Source organism: Anomaloglossus baeobatrachus, chromosome 7 (assembly GCF_048569485.1).
Source record: "Anomaloglossus baeobatrachus isolate aAnoBae1 chromosome 7, aAnoBae1.hap1, whole genome shotgun sequence".
Taxonomy (NCBI): Eukaryota; Metazoa; Chordata; class Amphibia; order Anura; family Aromobatidae; genus Anomaloglossus; species Anomaloglossus baeobatrachus.
This window is the reverse complement of record NC_134359.1, coordinates 174,184,597-174,207,729: the sequence shown is the minus strand read 5'-3', so window position 1 is coordinate 174,207,729 and position 23,133 is coordinate 174,184,597. Positions and strand designations below refer to the sequence as shown.

General features: G+C 53.6%; 1 protein-coding gene across 6 annotated transcripts in view; it reads right to left on the bottom strand.

Annotated features, from left to right (window-relative positions):
- PGAP1 (post-GPI attachment to proteins inositol deacylase 1) overlaps positions 1–23,133 on the bottom strand; it is a 1,652,111-nt gene that overhangs the window by 834,484 nt on the left and 794,494 nt on the right. The window lies entirely within an intron of this gene.

Sequence of the window (23,133 nt, the reverse complement as noted above, 5' to 3'; positions counted from 1 at the left end):
AGCCTCCAGGGGCCAGAGTCAGGGACCGGCAGATTCCAGTTGCCATTCGGTGGGCCTGGCAGCCTTCAGGAACCAGAGTGTGGGCCTGGCAGCCTCCAGGAGCCCTTGTGTGACCTGGCTGCCTCCCAGGAACCTTGAGTGTGCCTGACAGCCTCCAGGGGCAGGTTTGTGTGTCTTACAGTCTCCAGGGGCCAGGATGTGGGACTGACAGCCTCCAAGAACCCGAGTGTGGGCCTGGCAGCATCCATGGGCCAGTTCATTTGCTTGCCTACCTCCAGGGGCCAGTTAATTTGCTGGGCTGCCTCCATGATTCAGTTTGTGGGCCGGGCAGTCACCAGTGTCCAGTGTGTGGCCCTGTCAGCCTCCAGGTGCCTGTGCGTGGGCTTCACAGCCTCCAGGGGCCAGTGTGTGGGCCACACAGCCTCCAGGGGCCAGGATGTTGGCCAGGAACCTTTGAGGGGCATGGGTGAAGGCCTGGCCGTCTCCAGGGTTCAGTGTGTGGGCCTGGCAGCCTCCAGTAGCCACTGTGTGGTTTGGAAGCCTCCAGGTACCAGTATGAGGGCCCAGAATCTTACACAGTCCATTGAGTGGGCCTTAAAGCTTCCAGGGCCATTGTGTGAGCCTGTTAACCTCCAGGGGCTAGTGTGAGGGCCTGACAGCCTCCAAGGTCCATTGAGTGGTTCTGGCAACCTCCAAGGGCCAATGTGAGGGCCCAGCAGCCTCCCAGGTTCAGTGAGTAGGCCTGGAACCTTCCAGGGGAGTGGGTGACGGCATGGCAGCCTCCAGGATCCAGTGAGTGGGCCTGGCAGCCTTCAGGGTCCACTGTATGCTCCTGAAAGCCTCCAGGGGCCAGTATGTGGCCCTAAGAGCCTCCAGGAGCCAGTGTGTGGACCTGGCTGCCTTCAAGGATCCATGTGTGGGCTTGGCAGCCTCTAGGGAACAAGGTGTTGGCCTGTTAGCCTCCTGGGGCCAGTGTGCTTGCTGGGAAGCCTCATGGGACCCGTGCAATAGCTGGGCAATGTCTAGGGGCCAGTGTGTTGGCTGGGCAGCCTCCTGGGGTCAGTGCGTTGGACTAGCAGCCTGAATGGTCCAGTGGGTGGGCCTGGCTGCCTCCGTTGGCCAGTGGAAGGGCCTGGCTGCCTCCAGGTACCTGTGCATTATCTAGGCAGTTTCCCAGGTTAGTGGCTGGGTCTGAGAGTCTCCCGGGGTCACTGCATTTGCTGGGAATCCTCCAAGGCCCAGTGGGTGGGCCTGGCAGCCTCTAGGAGCCAGGTCATTTGCTGGAAATGCTCCAAGGGCCAGTGGAGGACTTGGAAACCTGCCAGCCTCCAGTGGCCAGTTCATGGGCCTGAAAGTTTCCAGGGGCCAGTGGGTATGCTTGGCAGCGTCCCGAGGCCAGTGCGTTGGCTGGGCAGCCTCCAGGGGCCAGTGAGTGGGCCTTACGGCTTCCAGGGGCAAGTTTGTGGTCTTTACTGCCACCACGGCCCAGTGCATGGGCTTGGAAGCCTCCAGGAACCAGTGGGTGTGGTTTGCAGCCTCCAGGGGCCCTTGTGTTGGCCTGGCTTCCTCCCGAGGCCACTGAGTGTGCCAGATACCCTCAACGGGCAAGTTTGTGGGCATTACAGTCTCCAGGGCCCAGTGTGTTGCCTGGCAGCCTCCAGGGGCAAGTGGAGATGCCTGTGTGCCTCCAGGGGCCCGTGTGTGTCTGGCAGTCTCCAGGGGCATGTATGTTGGTATGGCAGCCTCCAAGTGCCAGTGCATGGGGCTGGCAGCCTCCAAGGTCCAGTGCGTTAGGTGGGCAACCTCCAGGGGCCAGTGAGAGGGCCTCGAAGATTGCAGGAGCCAGGGTGTGGGCCTGGCAGCCTCCAGGGGCCCATGTTTAGGTCTGGCAGCCTCTATGGGAGAGTTTGTGGGCCTGGCAGCCTCCAGGGGCCTTCAGACTTCATTTGGCTGAATTCCTCCAGGGGCCAGTTCATTCCTGGGCTGCCTCTAGGGGCCAGTTCCTGGGCGTGGCAGCCTCCAGGGGCCAAGGTGTGGCCCTGGCAGCCTTCAACTGCCTGTGTGTGGGCTTGACAGCCTCCAGGAGCCAGTGTATGAGCCCCAAAGCCTCCAGGGGCCAAGGTGTTCGCCCAGAAACTTCCAGGGGCAAGGGTCAGGGCATGGCAGCCTCCAATGGCCATTTTATGGGCCTGAAAGCTTCCAGGGGCCAGTGGGTGGGCATGGAAGCATCCCGAGGCCAGTGCGTTGACTGGGCAGCCTCAAGGAATCAGTGAGAGGGCTTGACAGCCTCCAGGAGTAGTTTGTGGGGTTTATAGCCTCCAGGGCCCATTGCATGGGCTTTAAAGCCTCCAGGAACCAGTGGGTGTGCTTTGCAGCCTTCAGGGGCACTTGTGTGGGCCTGGCTACCTCCAGGAACCCTTGAGAGAGCCTGACAGCCTCCAGGGGCAAGTTTGTGGGCCTTACAGCATCCAGGGCCAGAGCGTGGGAATGGCAGCCTCCACAGGCAAGTGGGCGTACCTCGCTGCTTCCAAGGGTGCGTGTGTGTGTCTGGCAGCCTCCAGGGGCCAGTGTGAGAGCCCGACAGCCTCCAGGGTCCAGTTAGTGGGCCTGAAAGCATCCAGGGGATATTGTGTGAGCCTGTTAACCTTCCAGGGCCAATATGAGGGCCCGCCAGCCTCCATGGTTTATGGAGTGGGCCCTGCAGCCTCTAATGGCCACTGTGTGGGCCTGGAAGCCTCCAAGGGTGAATGTGAGGGCCCAGCAGCCTTCAGGGTCCATTGTATGAGCCTGGGAGCCTCAAAGGAACAGTTTGTTGGCTCAGCAGCCTCCAGGGGCCTGTGTGTGGGCTTGGTAGCCTCTGGTGGCAAATTAATTGGTCTGGTAGGCTCCAGGGGCCAGTGGGTGGGCCTGGCAGCCTCCAAGGGCATGTTTATGGGCCTTGTATCCTCCAGGGGCCAGTGCGTTTGCCAGACAGCCTCCAGGGGCCAGTGCATTGGCTGGACAGCTTCCAGGGGTGAGTTCATGGGTCTGGCAGACTCCAGGGGCTAGTGCATAGGCCAGGCAGCCTCCAGAGGCCAGTGCTTTCCTTGTCTGCCTCCAGGTGCCAGTGCGTTGGCTGGGAAGCCTCCAGGGGCCCTTGCGTGCACCAGACAGTCTCCAGGGACAAGTTTGTGGGCCTTACAGTCACCAGGGCACAGTGCATGGATCTAGCAGCCTCCAGGGGCAAGTGAGTGTTGCTGTCTACCTCCAGGATCCCGTGTGTGTGTCTGGCAGGCTCCACGGGCACGTGTGTTGGTCTGGCAGCCTCCAAGTGTCAGTGCATTGGCTGGGCAGCCTCCAGGGGCCAGTGGGAAAGCCTGGCAAATTCCAGGGGCAGGGTGTGGGTTTGGCAGCCTCCAGGGGACATGGTGTGGGCCTGGCAGCCTCCCAGGCCCAGTGTGTTTGCTAGGAAGCCTTCAGGGGTCTGTGTGATAGCTGGAAAGCCTCCCCGGGTCAGTGGGTGGGCCTGACAGCTTCCAGAGGCCAGTGCATTAGCTGAGCAGTCTCCAAGGGCCCGTGTGTGGCCCTGACAGCCACCAGGGGCCAAGGTGTGGGCCTGGCAGCCTCCCAGGCCCAGTGTGTTTGCTTGGAAGCCTCCAGGGGACTGTACGATAGCTGGGAAGCCTCCCTGGATCAGTGGGTGGGGCCGGCAGCTTCCAGAGGCCAGTGAATTGGCTAATCAGGCTCCAAGGGCTAGTGTGTTGGCTGGGCAGCCTCCTTGGGTCATTGGGTAAACCTGCCAGCCTCAAGAGGCCGGTGTGTTTGCCTGGCAGCCTCCATGGGCCAGTGGGTGTGCCTGGCTGCCTCCAGGGGCCTGTGTGTCTTTGGCAGCATCCAGGGGCACATGTGTTGGTCTTGCAGCCTCCAGGGGCCAGTGTCAGTGCCCGGCAGATTCCAGTTGCCATTGGGTGGGCCTGGAAGCCTTTAGGAACCCGAGTGTGGATCTGGCACCCTCCAGGAGTCCTTGTGTGGGCCTGGCTGCCTCCTTGAGTGTGCCTGACAGCCTCCAGGGGCATGTTTGTGTGTCTTAGAGTCTCCAGGGGCCAGGCTGTGGGACTGGCATCCTCCAGGGGCCAGTGGGAGTGCTGTGCAGCCTCCAGTGGTCCTTTTGTGGGCCTGGCTGCCTCCCGAGGCCCTTGAGTGCACCGGATAGCCCCCAGGGCCAAGTTTGTGGGCTTTAAAGTCTCCAGGGCCCAGTGCATGGGTATGGCAACCTCTAGGGGCAAGTGTGGAGGTGTGCTTGTGTGCTTCCAGGGGCCAATGTGTGTGTCCGGCAGTCTCCAGGGGCATGTATGTTGGCCTGGCAGCCTCTAAGTGCCAGTGCATGGGACTGGCAGCCTCCATGGGCCAGTGCATGGGACTGGCAGCCTCCAAGGTCCAGTGCGTTGGGTGGGCAGCCTCCAGTTTATAGTGTGAGGGACTAGCAGATTCCAGGGGCCAGGCTGTGGGTCTGGCAGACTCCAGAAACCTGAGTTTGGGCCTAACAGCCTTCAGGGGCCGTTGTATGAGCCTGGCAGCCTCAAGGGAACAGTCTGTCGGCCTGGTAGCCTCCAGAGGCCTATGTGTGGGCATGGTAGCCTCTGGGGGTGAGTTCATACGTCTGGTAGGCTCCAGGGGCCTGTGGGTGGGCATGGCTGCCTCCAATGGCATGTTTGTTTGCCTTGTATCCTCCAGGGGCCAGTGCATGGGTCGGACAGCCTCCAGGGGCCAGTGTTTTGCTAGGCTGCCTCCAGGAGCCAGTGCATTGTCTTGACAGCCTCCAGGGGTGAGTTAATGTGTCTGGTAGGCTCCAGGGGCTAGTGCATGGGCCGGTAGCCTTCAGCCACTAGTGTTTTGCTCGTCTGCCTCCAGGAGCAAAGTGCATTGGCTGGGCAGCCTCCAGGGGCACATGTGTTGGTCTGGCAGCCTCCAGGGGTCAGTGGGAGGGCCTGGCATACTCCATGAACCCAAATGTGGGCCTGGCAGCCTCCAGGAGCCCTTGCGTGTGCCTGGCTGCCTCCCAGGAACCTTGAGGGCACCTGACAGCCTTCAGGGGCATGTTTGTGGGCCTTACAGTCTCCAGGGGCCAGAGTGTGGGCCTGACAGCCTCCAGGAAGCTGAGTGTGGGCATGGCAGCATCAATGGGCCAGTTCAATTGCTCGCCTGCCTCCAGGGGCCAGTTGATTTGCTAGGCTGCCTCCAGGAGCCAGTGCATTGTCTTGACAGCCTCCAGGGGTGAGTTAATGTGTCTGGTAGGCTCCAGGGGCTAGTGCATGGGCCGGTAGCCTTCAGCCACTAGTGTTTTGCTCGTCTGCCTCCAGGAGCAAAGTGCATTGGCTGGGCAGCCTCCAGGGGCACATGTGTTGGTCTGGCAGCCTCCAGGGGTCAGTGGGAGGGCCTGGCAGACACCATGAACCCAAATGTGGGCCTGGCAGCCTCCAGGAGCCCTTGCGTGTGCCTGGCTGCCTCCCAGGAACCTTGAGGGCACCTGACAGCCTTCAGGGGCATGTTTGTGGGCCTTACAGTCTCCAGGGGCCAGAGTGTGGGCCTGACAGCTTCCAGGAAGCTGAGTGTGGGCATTGCAGCATCAATGGGCCAGATCAATTGCTCGCCTGCCTCCAGGGGCCAGTTGATTTGCTAGGCTGCCTCCAGGAGCCAGTTTGTTGGCCAGGCAGCCTCCAGAGGCCTGTGTGTTGGCTGGGCAGCCTACATGGGCCAGTGGGTGTGCATGTGTTGGTCTTGCAGCCTCCAGGGGCCAGAGTCAGGGCCCGGCAGATTCCAGTTGCCATTCGGTGGGCCTGGCAGCCTTCAGGAACCAGAGTGTGGGCCTGGCAGCCTCCAGGAGCCCTTGTGTGGGCCTGGCTGCCTCCCAGGAACCTTGAGTGTGCCTGACAGCCTCCAGGGGCAGGTTTGTGTGTCTTACAATCTCCAGGGGCCAGGATGTGGGCCTGACAGCCTCCAAGAACCCGAGTGTGGGCCTGGCAGCATCCAGGGGCCACTGTGTGGTTTGGAAGCCTCCAGGGGCCAGTATGAGGGCCCAGAATATTACACAGTCCATTGAGTGGGCTTTGAAGCCTTCAGGGCCATTGTGTGAGCCTGTTAACCTCCAGGGGCCAGTGTGAGGGCCTGACAGCCTCCAAGGTCCATTGAGTGGGTCTGGCAACCTCCAAGGGCCAGTGTGAGGGCCCAGCAGCCTCCCAGGTTTAGTGAGTGGGCCTAGCAGCCTACAGGGGCGTGTACGTATATTGGTATGGCAGCCTCCAAGTGCCAGTGCATAGCAGCCTCCAGTTTATAGTGGAAGGGACTAGCAAATTCCAGGGGCTAGGGTGTGGGTCTGGCAGACTCCATGAACCTAAGTGTGGGCCTGGCAGCCTTCAGGAGCCATTGTATGAGCCTAGCAGCCTCAAGGAAACAGTCTGTCGGCCTGGTAGGTTCCAGAGGCCTGTGTTTGGGCCCGGTAGCCTCTGGGGGCAAGTTCATGCGTCTGGTAGGCTCCAGGGGCCAGTGGGTAGGCCTGGCAGCCTCCAGGGGCCAGTGTTTTGCTTGTCTTCTCCAGGGGCCAATGGGTTGGCTGGACAGCCTCCAGGGGTGAGTTCATGGGTCTGGTAGGCTCCAGGAGCTAGTGCATGGGCCGGGGGGCCTCCAGGCGCTAGTGTTTTGCTTGTCTGCTTTCAGGGGCCAGTGCATTGGCTGGGCAGCCTCCATGGGCCAGTGTGTGGGCCTTACAGGCTCCAGGGCCCAGTGCATGGGATTGGTATCCTCCAGGGGCCAGTGGGTGTGCTGTGCAATCTTCAGGGGTCCTTTTGTGGGCCTGGCTGCCTGCCGCGTCCTTGAGTGTGCCGAATATCCACCAGGGGGCAAGTGGAGGTGCCTGTCTTCCTCCAGGGGCCCATGTGTATGGGCCTCACAGCCTCCAGGGACTAGGGTGTTGGCCTGGAATATTTCAGGGGCATGGGTGAGGGCATGGCAGCCTTCAGGATCCAGTGAGTGGGCCTGGCAGCCTTCAGGGTCCACTGTATGCTCCTGGAAGCCTCCAGGGGCCAGTATGTGGCCATAGGAGCCTCCAGGAGCCAGTGTGTGGACCTGGCTGCCTTCAAAAATCCATGTGTGGGCCTGGCAGCCTCTAGGGGACAAGGTGTGGGCCTGTTAGCCTTCTGGAGGCAGTGTGTTTGCTGGGAAGCCTCCAGGGACCCGTGTGATAGCTGGGCAATGTCTAGGGGCCAGTAGGTTGGCTGGGCAGCCTCCTGGGGTCAGTGCGCTGGCCTAGCAGCCTCAATGGTCCAGTGGGTGGGCCTGACTGCTTCCGTTGGCCAATGGAAGGGCCTGGCTGCCTCCAGGGGCCTGTGCATTATCTAGGCAGCTTCCCGGGTCAGTGGCTGGGTCTGTCAGTCTCCCGGGGTCACTCCATTTGCTGGGAATCCTCCAAGGCCCAGTGGGTGAGCCTGGCAGCCTCTAGAAGCCAGGTCATTTGCTGGAAATGCTCCAAGGGCCAGTGGAGGACTTGGAATCCTGACAGCCTCCAGTGGCCAGTTCATGGGCCTGAAAGTTTCCAGGGGCCAGTGGGTATGCTTGGCAGCATCCTGAGACCAGTGCATTGGCTGGGCAGCCTCCAGGGGCCATTGAGTGCGCCTGACGGCTTCCAGGGGCAAGTTTGTGGGCTTTAGAGCCACCACGGTCCAGTGCATGGGCTTGGAAGCCAGTGGGTGTGCTTTGCAGCCTCCAGGGGCCCTTGTGTGGGCCTGGCTGCCTCCCGAGGCCCTTGAGTGTGCCAGATAGCCTTAACAGGCAAGTTTGTGGGCATTACAGTCTCCAGGGCCCAGTGTGTTGCCTGGCAGCCTCCAGGGGCAAGTGGAGATGCCTGTCTGCCTCCAGGGGCATGTATGTTGGTATGGCAGCCTCCAAGTGCCAGTGCATGGAGCTGGCAGCCTCCAAGGTCCAGTGTGTTAGGTGGGCAACCTCCAGGGGCCAGTGGGAGGGCCAGAAAGATTGCAGGGGCCAGGATGTGGGCCTGGCAGCCCCCAGGGGCCCATGTTTAGGTCTGGCAGCCTCTATGGGAGAGTTTGTGGGCCTGGGAGCCTCAAGGGGCCTTCAGACTTCATTTGCCCGAATTTTACCAGGGGCCAGTTCATTCCTGGGCTGCCTCTAGGGGCCAGTTCCTGGGTCTGACAGCCTCCAGGGGCCAAGGTGTGGCCCTGGCAGTCTCCAGCTGCCTGTGTGTGGGCCGGAAATCTTCCAGGAGCCAGTGTATGAGCCCCACAGCCTCCAGGGGCCAAGGTGTTCGCCCAGAAACTTCCAGGGGCAAGGGTGAGGGCATGGTAGCCTCCAGTGGCCGAAAGCTTCTAGGGGCCAGTGGGTGGGCATGGCAGCATCCCGAGGTAGGTGCATTGGCTGGGAAGCCTCAAGGAACCAGTGGGAGGGCTTGACAGCCTCTAGGGGCAAGTTTATGGGCTTTAAAGCCTCCAGGAACCAGTGGGTGTGCTTTGCAGCCTTCAAGGGCACTTGTGTGGACCTGGCTGCTTCCAGGGGCCCTTGATTGTGCCCGACAGTCTCCAGGGGCAAGTTTGTGCGCCTTACAGCATCCAGGGCCAGAGCGAGGGCCTGGCAGCCTCCACGGGCAAGTGGGCGTACCTCGCTGCTTCCAAGGGTGCGTGTGTGTGTCTGGCAGCCTCCAGGGGCCAGTGTGAGAGCCCGGCAGCCTCCAGGGTCCAGTTAGTGGGCCCAGAAGCATCCAGGGGATATTGTGTGAGCCTGTTAGCCTTCCAGGGCCAATATGAGGGCCCGGCAGCCTCCATGGTTTATGGAGTGGGCCCTGCAGCCTCCAATGGCCACTGTGTGGGCCTGGAAGCCTCCAAGGGTGAATGTGAGGGCCCAGCAGCCTCCAGGGTCCATTGTATGAGCCTGGGAGCCTCAAAGGAACAGTTTGTTGGCTCAGCAGCCTCCAGGGGCCTGTGTGAGGGCTTGGTAGCCTCTGGGGGCGAGTTCATCGGTCTGGTAGGCTCCAGGGGACAGTGGGTGGGCCTGCAGCTTCCAAGGGCATGTTTATGGACCTTGTATCCTCCAGGTGCCAGTGCGTCGGCCAGACAGCCTCCAGAGGCCAGTGCTTTCCTTGTCTGCCTCCAGGGGCCAGTGCGTTGGCTGGCAAGCCTCCAGGTGCCCTTGAGTGCGCCGGACAGCCTCCAGGGGCAAGTTTGTGGGCCTTACAGTCACCATGGCAAAGTGCGTGAACCTAGCAGCCTCCAGGGGCTAGTGGGTGTGCCTGTCTACCTCCAGGATCCCGTGTGTGTGTCTTGCAGGCTCCAGGGGCACGTGTGTTGGTCTGGCAGCCTCCAAGTGCCAGTGCATGGTACTGGCAACCTCCAAGTCCAGTGCATTGGCTGGGCAACCTCCAGGGGACCAATGGGAAAGTCTGGCAAATTCCAGGGGCCAGGGTGTGGGTCTGGAAGCCTCCAGGGGACATGGTGTGGCCCTGGCAGCCTCCAGGGGCCCGTGTGTGGCTCTGACAGCCACCAGGGGCCAAGGTGTGGGCCTGGCAGCCTCCCAAACCCAGTGTGTTTTCTAGGAAGCCTCAGGGGCCTGTGCGATAGCTGGGAAGCCTCCCCGGTTCAGTGGGTGGGACTGGCAGCTTCCAGAGGCTAGTGCATTGGCTGAGCAGGCTCCAAGGGCTAGTGTGTTGGCTGGGCAGCCTCCCGGGTTTATTGGGTGTGCCTGCCAGCCTCAGGGGGCCAGTGTGTTGGCCTGGCAGCCTCCACGGGCCAGTGGGTGTGACTGGCTGCCTCCAGAGGCCCGTGTGTGTGTCTGGAAGCATCCAGGGACACATGCGTTGGCTGGGCCAGTGGAAGGTCCTGGCAGATTCCAGGGGCCAGGGTGTGGGTCTGGAAGCCTCCAGGGGACATGGTGTGGCCCTGGCAGCCTCCAGGGGCCCGTGTGTGGCTCTGACAGCCACCAGGGGCCAAGGTGTTGGCCTGGCAGCCTCCCAAACCCAGTGTGTTTTCTAGGAAGCCTCAGGGGCCTGTGCGATAGCTGGGAAGCCTCCCCGGTTCAGTGGGTGGGACTGGCAGCTTCCAGAGGCTAGTGCATTGGCTGAGCAGGCTCCAAGGGCTAGTGTGTTGGCTGGGCAGCCTCCCGGGTTTATTGGGTGTGCCTGCCAGCCTCAGGGGGCCAGTGTGTTGGCCTGGCAGCCTCCACGGGCCAGTGGGTGTGACTGGCTGCCTCCAGAGGCCCGTGTGTGTGTCTGGAAGCATCCAGGGACACATGCGTTGGCTGGGCCAGTGGAAGGTCCTGGCAGATTCCAAGGGCCAGGGTGTGTCCTGGCAGCATCCAGGGGCACTTGTGTAAACCTGACTGCCTCTCGGGGACCTTGAGTGCACCTGACCGCCTCCAGGGGCCAGTTGGTGGGCCTTACAGTATCCAGGGGCCAGGGTGTGGGTCAGGCAGCATACAGGGGCCAGTTAATTTGCTGGGCTGCTTCCAGGGGCCAGTTAGTGGGCCAGGCAGCCTTCAGGTTGTGTGTTGCTTGTGGGCTTGTGTGTTGCCATGTCAGCCTCCAGGTGCCTGTGTGGGGGCTTGGCAGCCTCCATGGGCAAGTGTGTGGGCTGCACAGCCTGCAAAGGCCAGGGTGTTGTCCTGGAATCTTTCAGGAGCATGGGTGAAGGCCTGGCAGCCTCCAGGGTCCAGTGAGTGGGCCCAGCAGCCTCCAGGGGCCACTGTGTGGGCCTGGAAGCCTCCAGGAGCCAGTGTGAGGGCCCAAAATCCTACACAGTCTATTGAGTGGGCCTGGAAGCCTCCAGGGGCGATTGTGTGAGCCTGCCAACCTCCAGGGGCCAGTGTGAGGGCCTGACATCCTCCAAGGTACATTGAGTGGGCCCGGCAGCCTTCAAGGGCCACTGGGAGGGCCTAGCAGCCTCTAAGGTTTATTGAGTGGGCCCAGAAGCCTCCAGGGGTCATTGTGTGAGCCTGGCAGCCTCAAGGGAACAGTATGTTGTCCCGGCAGCCTCCAGGGGCCTGTATGTGGGCCTGGAAGTCTCCAAGGGCCAGTGTGTGGGACTGGAAGTCTCAAGGGGCCAGTGCATTGGCCTGGCAGCCTCCATGGACCACTGTATGGGCCTGGCGGCCTCCAGGGGCCAGTGTGCTTGATGGGCAGCCTCCAAGGTCCAGTGTGTTGGATGGGCAGCCTGCCGGGGTCAGTGGGTGGGCCTGGCAACCTCAGGGGTCAAGAATTGGCTAGGCAGCCCCCAGAGGGCCATTGTGTTGGCTGGGCAGCCTCCCGGGGTCAGTGGGTGGGCCTGCCAGCCTCCCGGGGCCATTGGGACCATTGGCCTAGCAGCCTCCATGCACCAGTGGATTGGTCTGGCTGCATCCAGGGGCAGGTGTACTTGATGCGCAGCCTCCAGGGTACAGTGTGTTGGATGGGCAGCCTCCCGTGTCAGTGGCTGGGCCTGTCAGTCTCCCGGGGCCACTGCATTTTCTGGGAATCCTCCAAGGGCCAGTTGGTAGACTTGGAAATATCCACGGGCCAGTTTGTGGGCCTTTCAGCCTCCAGTGGCCATTTCATGGGCCTGAAAGCTTCCAGGGTCCAGTGGGTGGGCCTGGCAGCCTCCTGAGGCCAGTGCGTTGGCTGATCAGCCTCCAGGGGCCAGTAGGTGGGCTTGAAGGCCTACAGGGGCAAGTTTGTGGGCTTTACAGCCTTTGGGGGCCCAGTGCATTGGCCTGGCAGCTACCAGGAACCAATGGGTGTGCTTTGCAGCCTCTAGGGGCACTTGTGTGGGCCTGGCTACCTCCAGGGGCCCATGAGTGTGCCTGACAGCCGCCAGGGGCAAATTTGTAGGCCTTTTAGCCTCCAGGACCACAGCGTAGGCCAAGCAGCCTCCAGGGGCAAGTTGGTGTACCTGGCTGTTTCAATGGACCGAAGTGTGTGTCTGGCAGCCTACAGGGGCATGTATGTTGGTATGGCAGCCTCCAAGTTCCAGTGCATGGGACTGGCAGCCTCCAAGGTCCAGTCCGTTGGGTGGGCAGCCTCCAGTGGGAGGGCCTGGCAAATTCCAGGGGCCAGGGTGTGAGCCTGGCAGCCTCCAGAGATCAGTTCATGGGCCAGGCAGCCTCCAAGGGCCAGTGGGCCAATGCGTTGGCTGGGCAGCCTTCAGTTACTAGTGGAATGGCCTGTCAAATTCCAGGGGCCAGAATGTGGACCTGGCATCCTCCAGGGGTCGGTGTGTGGGCCTGGAAGCCTCCAGAGATCAGTTCATGGGCCTGGCAGCTTCCAGGGGCCAGTTCATTTGCTCGCCTTCCTCCAGGGGCAAGTTCATGGGCCAGGCAGCCTCCAAGGGCCAGTGTGTGTCCCTGGAAGCCTCCAGGGGCATGTGTGTGGGTCTGGTGGCCTCCGAGGGCCAGTGTGTGGCAATGGCAGCCTCCAGGGGCCAGTGTATGGCCCTGGCAGGATCCAGGGGACAAGTTGTGGGACTGGAAGCCTCCAAGGGACGATGAAATGTCTCAGTGGTCGCCTCATTTGGGAGGTTACAGAGTTCTGAATAAAACTCCTAGAAACTCAGTTTAGGTCTCATATGAAAGCTGAGAATATCCCCCCCAAAACATATTTGTCAGATTTTTAACTGGACTGTTGTTTTTTTAAAAACGCGGGTTAAAGCGGTATAGGAAAACCAATTCATTTTGAATGAATTGTCTCTATGGTCGCTTCTTTTGTGGAGTAACAGATTTCTGACTAAGCATCATTGGAACTCAGTTTAGGTCTCGTCTGAAAGCTGAGGGTCTCCCCCAAAAAACCTGTTGGATTTTTGTTTGGACCCTTGGTTCTGGAGAAATTCTAGTAAAAGTGATATAGGAAAATCCAATTCATTTTTCTATAAAATGTCACTGTGGTTGCCTGATTTTGGGGGGGGTCACTGAATCCATAGCATTCAGCATAGCCACTCCATATTTTCAGGGATTGTCATATGAATCATGTTATGCAGGATGCCAAACTGTGTGGCCTTCTGATGCTTATTTTTCAAGAAATTAATTTTTAAAAAACCTTAAGCTGTAGCACAATGGGTAAACTAGGGTCGCTGGAGAGGTTTTTGCGGGGTTTCCTTGGGTGCAGGGTCACCAGTTTTGGTATTCTGACTGAGTTTTGAGTCAAGTACACACCTTCAAAAGCTCATGAGTTCACATTGTTTGCTTCCGCAGAAATTTGGGCCTATAAAATTAAAAATAAACATTGTCGTCACGTTTTAAACCTCCACCACTTAGTGAAAAGCGTTCTTCGGTTCCCCCCTTTGTCTCACGTTGACAGGTAGGGGCTCAAATTGATCCTCTGCTTAAGTCGGACGGACTGCCACCAAGATTCTACCGCTAGAAGCTACTAATATCAGACCACAGAGCCTTAAATTTTCATTACTTCTGCTATAATTGCAAAAGAGGGGGATTTTGACACCCCACTGTGCCAAAATCGTACAGGGCACGCACCCCATATTTGAAGGGACAGTGTATGGTGTCTTACTGTGCAATTATTCCAAATATGGTCTACTTCTGATTATAACTTTTCGAGATGTGGATTTTAAAATGGAAAAAAACAGCAGCGATTGGCTAATCAAGGGAAGCTGAAGAGGCTCCCCCGGGGTGACTTTGCAGCCTAGGCTCTCGATTTTTGGCACAGAGACTCAGGATAGGGATTGACACAAAACCTAAGAAGCACGTAGGGGTAATAGGTCTGGTTCCGGAAATTTTGGGGGCAAAACTTGAAAAACTCAAAATGGCCGAAATCTTTTGGGGGAGTTTGTGGGGTCCCCGTTTGTGGCAAATTCACACACAGGGTCTTGAATTGTCTGTCTCAGTGAACCAATCGTAACAAGGTCTTTCATGAGTAACTCAGAGTCATGGTTTGGCAGATATTGAGGATTTGCATATGAAGTAAAAATTTTCAAAGCCACGCCCACAGGAAACTGAAGGCACGACCGATTTTCAACTTGGCCCATTATTCAACCAGACCCAGGGGTACCATCTGCTGGAACCGTAAGGCCCCATTTTGCTTCCTTTAGGGAAAAAAAGTTTGTTGAGTACACACCAGATTGAATGTTTAGGGGCGTGGCTTCCCGTGCGATGGCAGAAAATTGAAAAAATCCCCTGTGCCGCGTAGGGGTGGGTCTCAGAGAAGCAAGCACCACAGGGGTTTCGAAGCTCTAGTCCCGGAAATTTTGGGGGCAAAAGTTGAAAAATTCAAGATGGCCAAAAACTTTTGGGGGCGTTTGCGGGGTCCCCGTTTGTGGCGAATTCGCGATCTGGGTCTCTAATCATCCGGCTCATCAAACCGGTCGTAATGAGGCCTTACATGAGCAAATTGGAGTAACGGTTTAGCAGATATTAGGGATTCACATAGAAGGCCAAAATTCGCAAAGCCACGCCCCTAGGGAACTGAAGGTGCGACCAATTCGCAACTTGGACAATTTTTCACCAGGACCCAGGGGTACCATCTGCTGGAGCCGGAAGACCCCGTTTTGCTTCCTTTAGGGGAAAAAAGTTTGGCGAAGACACCCCAGATTGAACGTTTAGGGGCGTGGCTTCCCGTGCAATGGCGGCAAACTTAAAAAAACACCTGGGCCGCATTGGGGTGGGTCCCAGACACACATCACAGCGGTTTTGGAGGTTTGCTGCTTTCTTTTCCGAAATGACACAGGACAAGTTGCTCAGCTTCACTCCATTTTCAACCCGAAAAGGTCCCACAAGTTCATCTTTGATGATACCAGCCCATACCAGTACCCCACCCCCTCCTTGCTTGCGTCTGAGTTGGAGTGGAGCTCTCTGCCCTTTACTGATCAGCCTCTGGCCCATCAAGAGTCACTCTCATTTCATCAGTCCATAAAATCTTTGAAAAATAATTCTTAAGATATTTCTTGGCCCAGTCTTGACGTTTTATCTTATGTTTCTTGTTTAAAGGTAGTCCTTTTTTAGCCTTCCTTACCTTGGCCATGTCCCTGAGTATGGCACACCTTGTGCTTTTTGATACTCCAGTAACGTTGCAGCTCTGGTGGCAAAACTGGTGGCAAATGGCATCTTGGCAGCTTCACACTTGATTTTCCTCAATTCATGGGCAGTTATTTTGCTCCTTTTTTGCCCAACACGCTTCTTGCGACCCTGTTGGCTATTTGCCATGAAATGCTTGATTGTTCGGTGATCACGCTTCTAAAGTTTGGCAATTTCAAGACTGCTGCATCCCTCTGCAGGACATCTCATAATTTTGGACTTTTCAGAGCCCGTCAAATCTCTCTTCTGACCCATTTTGCCAAAGGAAAGGAAGTTGCCTAATAAGTATGCAACCCTTATATATGGTAGTGATGTCATTACTCATCACAGAGATGCACATCATCTGATTTACTTAATCAGTAGTTGGCTCTCAAGCCTATACAACTCGGAGTAGGACAACATGTATAAAAATTATCATATGATTAAAATACTTATTTGCCTAATAAGTCTTTACACAGTGTATATATATATATATATATATATATATATATATATATATATATATATATATATATCTCCCTCATTAGCACATGCGGGTATATATGCTCCCAGACTAGCTCATGCCCCTTCCTGGTGAATGTGTCCTACTTCCGGTAAATATGCCCCATCCTGGGGGCCTCCTGGTATATATACAGTATATCCCCCTCCTGGGCACATGCGGGTATATATGTTCCCAGCCTGGTTTCTGCAGCTTCCTGGTGAATATGTCCTCCCGGTGTATATGACCCAACCTGGAAGCTTCCTAGCATATTCGTGTGCTGTAAAAAGAAAACAAACATTTTACTCACCCTCCCCAACTCCCACATTGCACGTATTCTTCTCTAAGCAGTGAGCTGCCATGCATTTCAGCTAGATGCGCACCCTCCCATGCATCATGCTGAAGCAAGGCAGGGGCTGGGGTCAACCGGCGGGGGCGGGGGGGAGCTGCGGTCAGCTGGCGGTCGCGGACTTTGATCAGCAGGTGCCTCACTCCACCACCTCACCACCCCCGGCGATCGTCTTCAGCTCAGAGTGCTTACCTGTTACTGCTAGCTGCCGCATCCTCGCAACCTCAGCCGCTGTTGCAGGAGTGTAGTGAGGTCTCAGAGTGATATCCTCACCACTCTGCTGCACGGCCCAGCGGTGACGCGCCGGCGCCCTGCTCTGCTACACTGACCCTGCCTCCACTCTAGTACATTGCTAATTTGCATGCTCCGTCCCTTCACATGCAAATTAATCATGTATGGTAGTGAAGCGACACTGCTGGGCCCCTCTGCTGCTGCTGTGACTGGGGCCTGGTGAAGAGAAGGGGACCAGCCTGCTGGGGGCTTAATAAAGCTAAGTAATTACCCCGAGCCCCCTCTCTTCACCGGGCACGGTACACCGGTCATAGTAGTAATGCCCTGATGGCGGCCCTGTAAGGATCTACTATGGTTCTAAGAAGAAAGCGAACAAGGTTGCTAGCAATGATGAGGTACTTGCCTGTAGGAAAATGTGTCCTATCCAATTTAAAGGAAACTGGCTTTGGTGGGTTAATGATAGAGACTTTAACAGGAATCAGTCTTGAGAAAAAAAAAGAGGGGTGAGGTAATTCAGGAGTCTGTTATACATTAGGGTGAGATGTTTGTATCCTAATAGTTATAAAAGGAATAATGGCACAATACCTGATAAGTGCTGCTGATTATTTTCTGGGTGTTGATATTTTTATTGAATGATACAACTTATAGTCATGGGTAGAGATAATAGTGAAAACCTTGTAGAACTAATCACATGTAAGGCTGTAACAACATAAAAAGTGTGTAGAGTTTATGTGGTATAATAAGCATAGTACTTACCTTTGTATAAGTGCCCCCGTGAAAATGTAAGTCCACAATTGCTACGGCGTGAAGTTGTGAGTGCCTTCGGGGAGTTAATATGCCGGCTGGTCTCAGCAGGACACTGAGAACACAAACCAGTGACATAGCATGGAGAGCGGAGGCGCTCGTTGTTAACAAGGGCCTCAGCCGAAGTCGTTCCTGGATACCAGACAAGAGATGCAGGACAGCGGGTGACTTAACAATGCTCAGGCTTATGGAAGCCTCTGCAGAAAAAAATAGTCCAACTAGTTTCAAAGGCTTGCCAGCCTTCTTCCTCAGGGATGTGTCGCTCCCCGCTGTGCTGGGATTATAAAGGCAAAGACTGCATATGCTAATTGGGACTAATTAAGTGGAGATTAGGGGCATGCTGACTGTAAAGGTGATGTCACACATAGTGACGACGACAACGACATCGCTGCTACGTCACCATTTTCTGTGACGTAGCAGCAACGTCCCGTCGCTGTCGCTGTGTGTGACATCCAGCAACGAGCTGGCCCCTGCTGTGAGGTCGCCGGTCGTTGCTGAATGTCCAGCTTCATTTTTTGGTTGTCGCTCTCCCGCTGTGACGCACACATCGCTGTGTGTGACAGCGAGAGAGTGACGAAATGAAACGAGCAGGAAGCAGGAGCCGGCATCTGGCAGCTGCGGTAAGCTGTAACCAGGGTAAACATATGGTAACCAAGGGAAGACCTTTCCCTGGTTACCCGATATTTTCCTTCGTTACCAGCGTCCGCCGCTCTCACTGTCAGTGCCGGCTCCCTGCTCTCTGCACATGTAGCTGCAGTACACATCGGGTAATTACCAAATGTGTACTGTAGCTAGGAGTGCAGGTAGCCAGGGCTAAGCGTGGCTCCCTGCTCTCTGCACATGTAGCACAGCGACGCGTGTCGTTATGATCGCTGCTGCGTCTGCTGCGTTTGACAGCTAAGCAGCGATCATAACAGCGACTTACGAGGTCGCTGTTGCGTTACAGAAAATGGTGACGTAACAGCGACGTCGTTGTCGCTATGTGTGAACCCAGCTTAAGGAATTTGTAGTGTCCTGCTTAGTTAATTGTTAGCAGGTAAATCGAGTACCTGCGTATGATTTCCCATGGAAGTCCATAATGTAACGTCATAGGGCATGCCCTGCAAAACCCTTTTTGATGTTGTTGAGATGTTCTCTTATTCTTGTTGAAAGGGTAGATTTGATACGGCCTACATATTGCTTGTGGCAGGGGCATGGTATTACATATAGAACGAGGAAATATACAGTGCCTACAAGTAGTCTTCAACCCCCTGCAGATTTAGCAGGTTTGATAAGATGCAAATAAGTTAGAGCCTGCAAACTTCAAACAAGAGCAGGATTTATTAACAGATGCATAAATCTTACAAACCAACAAGTTATGTTGCTCAGTTAAATTTTAATAAATTTTCAACATAAAAGTGTGGGTCAATTATTATTCAACCCCTAGGTTTAATATTTTGTGGAATAACCCTTGTTTGCAATTACAGCTAATAATCGTCTTTTATAAGACCTGATCAGGCCGGCACAGGTCTCTGGAGTTATCTTGGCCCACTCCTCCATGCAGATCTTCTCCAAGTTATCTAGGTTCTTTGGGTGTCTCATGTGGACTTTAATCTTCAGCTCCTTCCACAAGTTTTCAATTGGGTTAAGGTCAGGAGACTGACTAGGCCACTGGAACACCTTGATTTTTTCCCTCTTGAACCAGGCCTTGGTTTTCTTGGCTGTGTGCTTTGGGTCGTTGTCTTGTTGGAAGATGAAATGACGACCTATCTTAAGATCCTTGATGGAGGAGCGGAGGTTCTTGGCCAAAATCTCCAGGTAGGCCGTGCTATCCATCTTCCCATGGATGCGGACCAGATGGCCAGGCCCCTTGGCTGAGAAACAGCCCCACAGCATGATGCTGCCACCACCATGCTTGACTGTAGGGATGGTATTCTTGGGGTCGTATGCAGTGCCATCCAGTCTCCAAACGTCACGTGTGTGGTTGGCACCAAAGATCTCGATCTTGGTCTCATCAGACCAGAGAACCTTGAACCAGTCTGTCTCAGAGTCCTCCAAGTGATCATGAGCAAACTGTAGACGAGCCTTGACATGACGCTTTGAAAGTAAAGGTACCTTACGGGCTCGTCTGGAACGGAGACCATTGCGGTGGAGTATGTTACTTATGGTATTGACTGAAACCAATGTCCCCACTGCCATGAGATATTCCCGGAGCTCCTTCCTTGTTGTCTTTGGGTTAGCCTTGACTCTTCGGACAAGCCTGGCCTCGGCACGGGTGGAAACTTTCAAAGGCTGTCCAGGCCGTGGAAGCTTAACAGTAGTTCCATAAGCCTTCCACTTCCGGATGATGCTCCCAACAGTGGAGACAGGTAGGCCCAACTCCTTGGAAAGGGTTTTGTACCCCTTGCCAGCCTTGTGACCCTCCACGATCTTGTCTCTGATGGCCTTGGAATGCTCCTTTGTCTTTCCCATGTTGACCAAGTATGAGTGCTGTTCACAAGTTTGGGGAGGGTCTTAATTAGTCAGAAAAGGCTGAAAAAAGAGATAATTAATCCAAACATGTGAAGCTCATTGTTCTTTGTGCCTGAAATACTTCTTAATACTTTAGGGGAACCAAACAGAATTCTTGTGGTTTGAGGGGTTGAATAATAAATGACTCTCTGAATAAACTTTTCACAATTTAAAAAAAAAATAAAAAAAGAAATAACATTCTTTTTTGCTTCAGTGCATTTCACACCTCCAGGCTGATCTACAGTCCAAATGTCACAATGTCAAGTTAATTCCGAATGTGTAAACCTGCTAAATCTGCAGGGGGTTGAATACTACTTGTAGGCACTGTATATATATATATGTGTTCAGCTCACCTTTTAAGCAACCATGGCTAATTTTGATGATCAGTGCACAGTCAGCGGGCCGGTTCCCGGAAGCCTGAACAATAGAAGGAGGTTCAATCCAGCACTTTGAATTTGCTTATCCAGTGCCAATTATTTTTTCTGGAGTCTTGATAAAATTTAAAACATTTATTGGTGTATATAAAAAAATCCATTATAAAAACAATTGCGCAATTGTTTTTATAATGGATTTTTTTATATACACCAATAAATGTTTTGAATTTTATTAAGACTCCAGAAAAAATAATTGGGACTGGATAATCAAATTCTAAGTGCTGGATTAAACTTTGGAGCTGTCCATAAACTCCAAAAATGTTGACTTCCTCAAACCAAGATTCTTGCAGCAGCAACAGACATTACAGGATTTGAAACCTTTCAAATGACCTGAACCATGGTTGGGAAAAATGGATACTGGGGTCATGGTGGTTTGTTTGTTCGACTTTTTCATTGTGGGGGCTATAACGCTGTTTAGATTGTGGGATTTTCGATAGACAAACCTTGGTTTAGACGGGAGGAAATTATCCACAGTTTTGTCATGGCACAGTATGTGCCAAAACGTCTCTATTATTCTCTTAAATATTATGTAATTGTTATGGAACTGGGATATAATAGGTAGTTGAGTGATTTGTTGCGAGATTGCTAGAATTATTTTGGGGTTTTGGTTTTAGCTTGGACAAGTTGGCACCTAGGTAGTGAGCTGACTTGTTTTATTGAGTGATTCAACAACTCCGCATTGTAACATTTATTCAGGAATTGCTGAAAAATAATACTTCATATTACTGGCTTCCATGAAAAAGTGGTATAAATGGGTACAATTGCAGTGAAGTCACATGAATTGGCTTTTGAGGATATTAAGTAGCCAAGATGGTAAATGGCAGATGGACAAATAAATCTGTTTGAATCAACCAGTTTACTGAAGCTTTTAGTGGAAAGGCGGTTATCGTTCACATAAATGGTCAAATCTAGAACGTTCACATTATGGTGCCCATGGTGGGTATAAACTCTAATCCAGATTGATTTTGATTGACATCCTCTAGAAATATGGAAAGAGGAGTTGCACATTTCTAGAAGATATCAACCAATTAACCAAAATCAATTTGTAATATGTAATACAATGCCCCTGACAAAAAAAATATGTAGCCCGTACCAAATGTACCCTTTCAACAAGAATAGGAAAACAACTTAACAACATCAAAAAGGGTTTTATAGGGCATCCCTTATCACGTCACTATATGGACTTCCATGGGAAATCATACGCAGGTACTCAATTTTTTGCCATACAGAGTGTCCTCAAAAATTGGAGTGGGGGCAACTACATTAAGCAAATATTGAGAGATAAATTCAAATGGATATTTTTATTAGATTCTTTAACTCCTAGAGGTCTATACTATGACCTGGAGTTATTTGCTTTTTAAAGGTACAATCTTTTTACACATAGTTACATATTCCTGCTATATACCAAACTATTTTCTATTTTTATTTTTTATCTTTTAATTAAATAAAGAGAAAAATATATACCGTATATGAATTTTTTATCTGTTACCTATTTTTATTTTCAGATATTAATCACATACATTCTCTTACTATCTACTATACACTATATCTTAAGTTATTCTTTATTATCATATTATCTTCAGGTAGAAGCTGTGAATGCAATTCTCAAATAGGCTCATTCCTATCCCTGTTATATATATTTTTAATCCTATCCTTCCTTGTTTTTTTTTCTGTATCTTTAAATAGATTACTTAATTACATCTGTTGGGTTTTTTTGTTTTTTTTTTTAGGTATTGATAGATATCTATTCAAAAACAATCAAGTCTATGCGCATATTTACACTTGTCTATTCACCCCCTAATATCCAAGAGAGACACTTGAATCATTAATGATAGTATGCCCCTACTACCAACCATTTGGTTCTAATTTACCTGCTAACAATTAACTAAGCAGGACAATACAAATCCCTTAGGGGTACTTCACACACAGCAAGATCGCTACGGAGATCGCTGCTGAGTCACGTTTTTTGTGACCTCATTAGCGATCTCGCTGTGTGTGACACTGAGCAGCGATCTGGCCCCTGCTGTGAGATCGCTGCTTGTTACACACAGCCCTGGTTCGTTTTTTTATTGTTGCTCTCCCGCTGATAAGCACACATCGCTGTGTGTGACAGCGAGAGAGCAACAATCCTGAATGTGAAGGGAGCAGGAGCCGGCGTCTGACAGCCTGCGGTAAGCTGTATCCAAGGTAAACATCGGGTAACCAAGGTGGTTACCCGATATTTACCTTCGTTACCAGCCTCCGCAGCTCTCACGCTGCCAGTGCCGGCTCCTGCTCCCTTCACATTCAGGATTGTTGCTCTCTCGCTGTCACACACAGCGATGTGTGCTTATCAGCGGGAGAGCAACAATAAAAAAACGAACCAGGGCTGTGTGTAACAAGCAGCGATCTCACAGCAGGGGCCAGATCGCTGCTCAGTGTCACACATCGCATACCCGATGTTTACCTTAGTTACCAGTGTCCACAGCTTCCAGACGCCAGCTCCGTGCAAGCGCAGCGTCGCTTGCACGTCGCTGCTGGCTGGGGGCTGGTCACTGGTCGCTGGTGAGATCTGCCTGTTTGACAGCTCACCAGCGACCATGTAGCGATGCAGCAGCGATCCTGACCAGGTCAGATCGCTGGTCGGATCGCTGCTGCATCGCTAAAGTGTGAAGGTACCCTTACAGTCAGCATGCCCCTAATCTCCACTTAATTATTCTCAATTAGCATATGCAGTCTGGGCCTTTATAATCGCAGAACAGTGGGGAGAGACAAATGCCCTGAGGAAGAAGGTTGGCAAGCCTTTGAAACTAGCTGGACTATTTTTTCCTGAAAAGGCTTCCATAAGGCTTCCATTGTGATGTCACCCGCTCTCATGCATCTTATGTCTGGTATCCAGGAATGCTTCGGGTGAAGCCCTGGATACCAATGCGCGCCTCCGCTCTCCATGCTATGTCGCTGGTCTGTGTTCTTGGTGTCCTGCTGAGACCAGCCAGTGTAATAACTAACTGCAGGCACTCACAACTTAATGCCACAGCAATTGTGGACTTACATTTTCAAGAGGGCACTTTTACAAAGGCAAGTAATATTCTTATTATACCACAGGAACTGTACACACTTTTTTCGTTGTTACAGCCTTACATGTGATTAGGTCTACAAGCTTCTCACTATTCTCTCTATCCAAAACTATAAGTTTTATCATCCAATCAAAATATCAACAACACCTATAAAATAATTAGCACTTATCAGGTATTGTGCCATTATTCCTTTTCACTACTATTCGGATACAAACATCTCACCCTAGTCTATAATAGACTCCTGAATTACCTCCCCCCCTC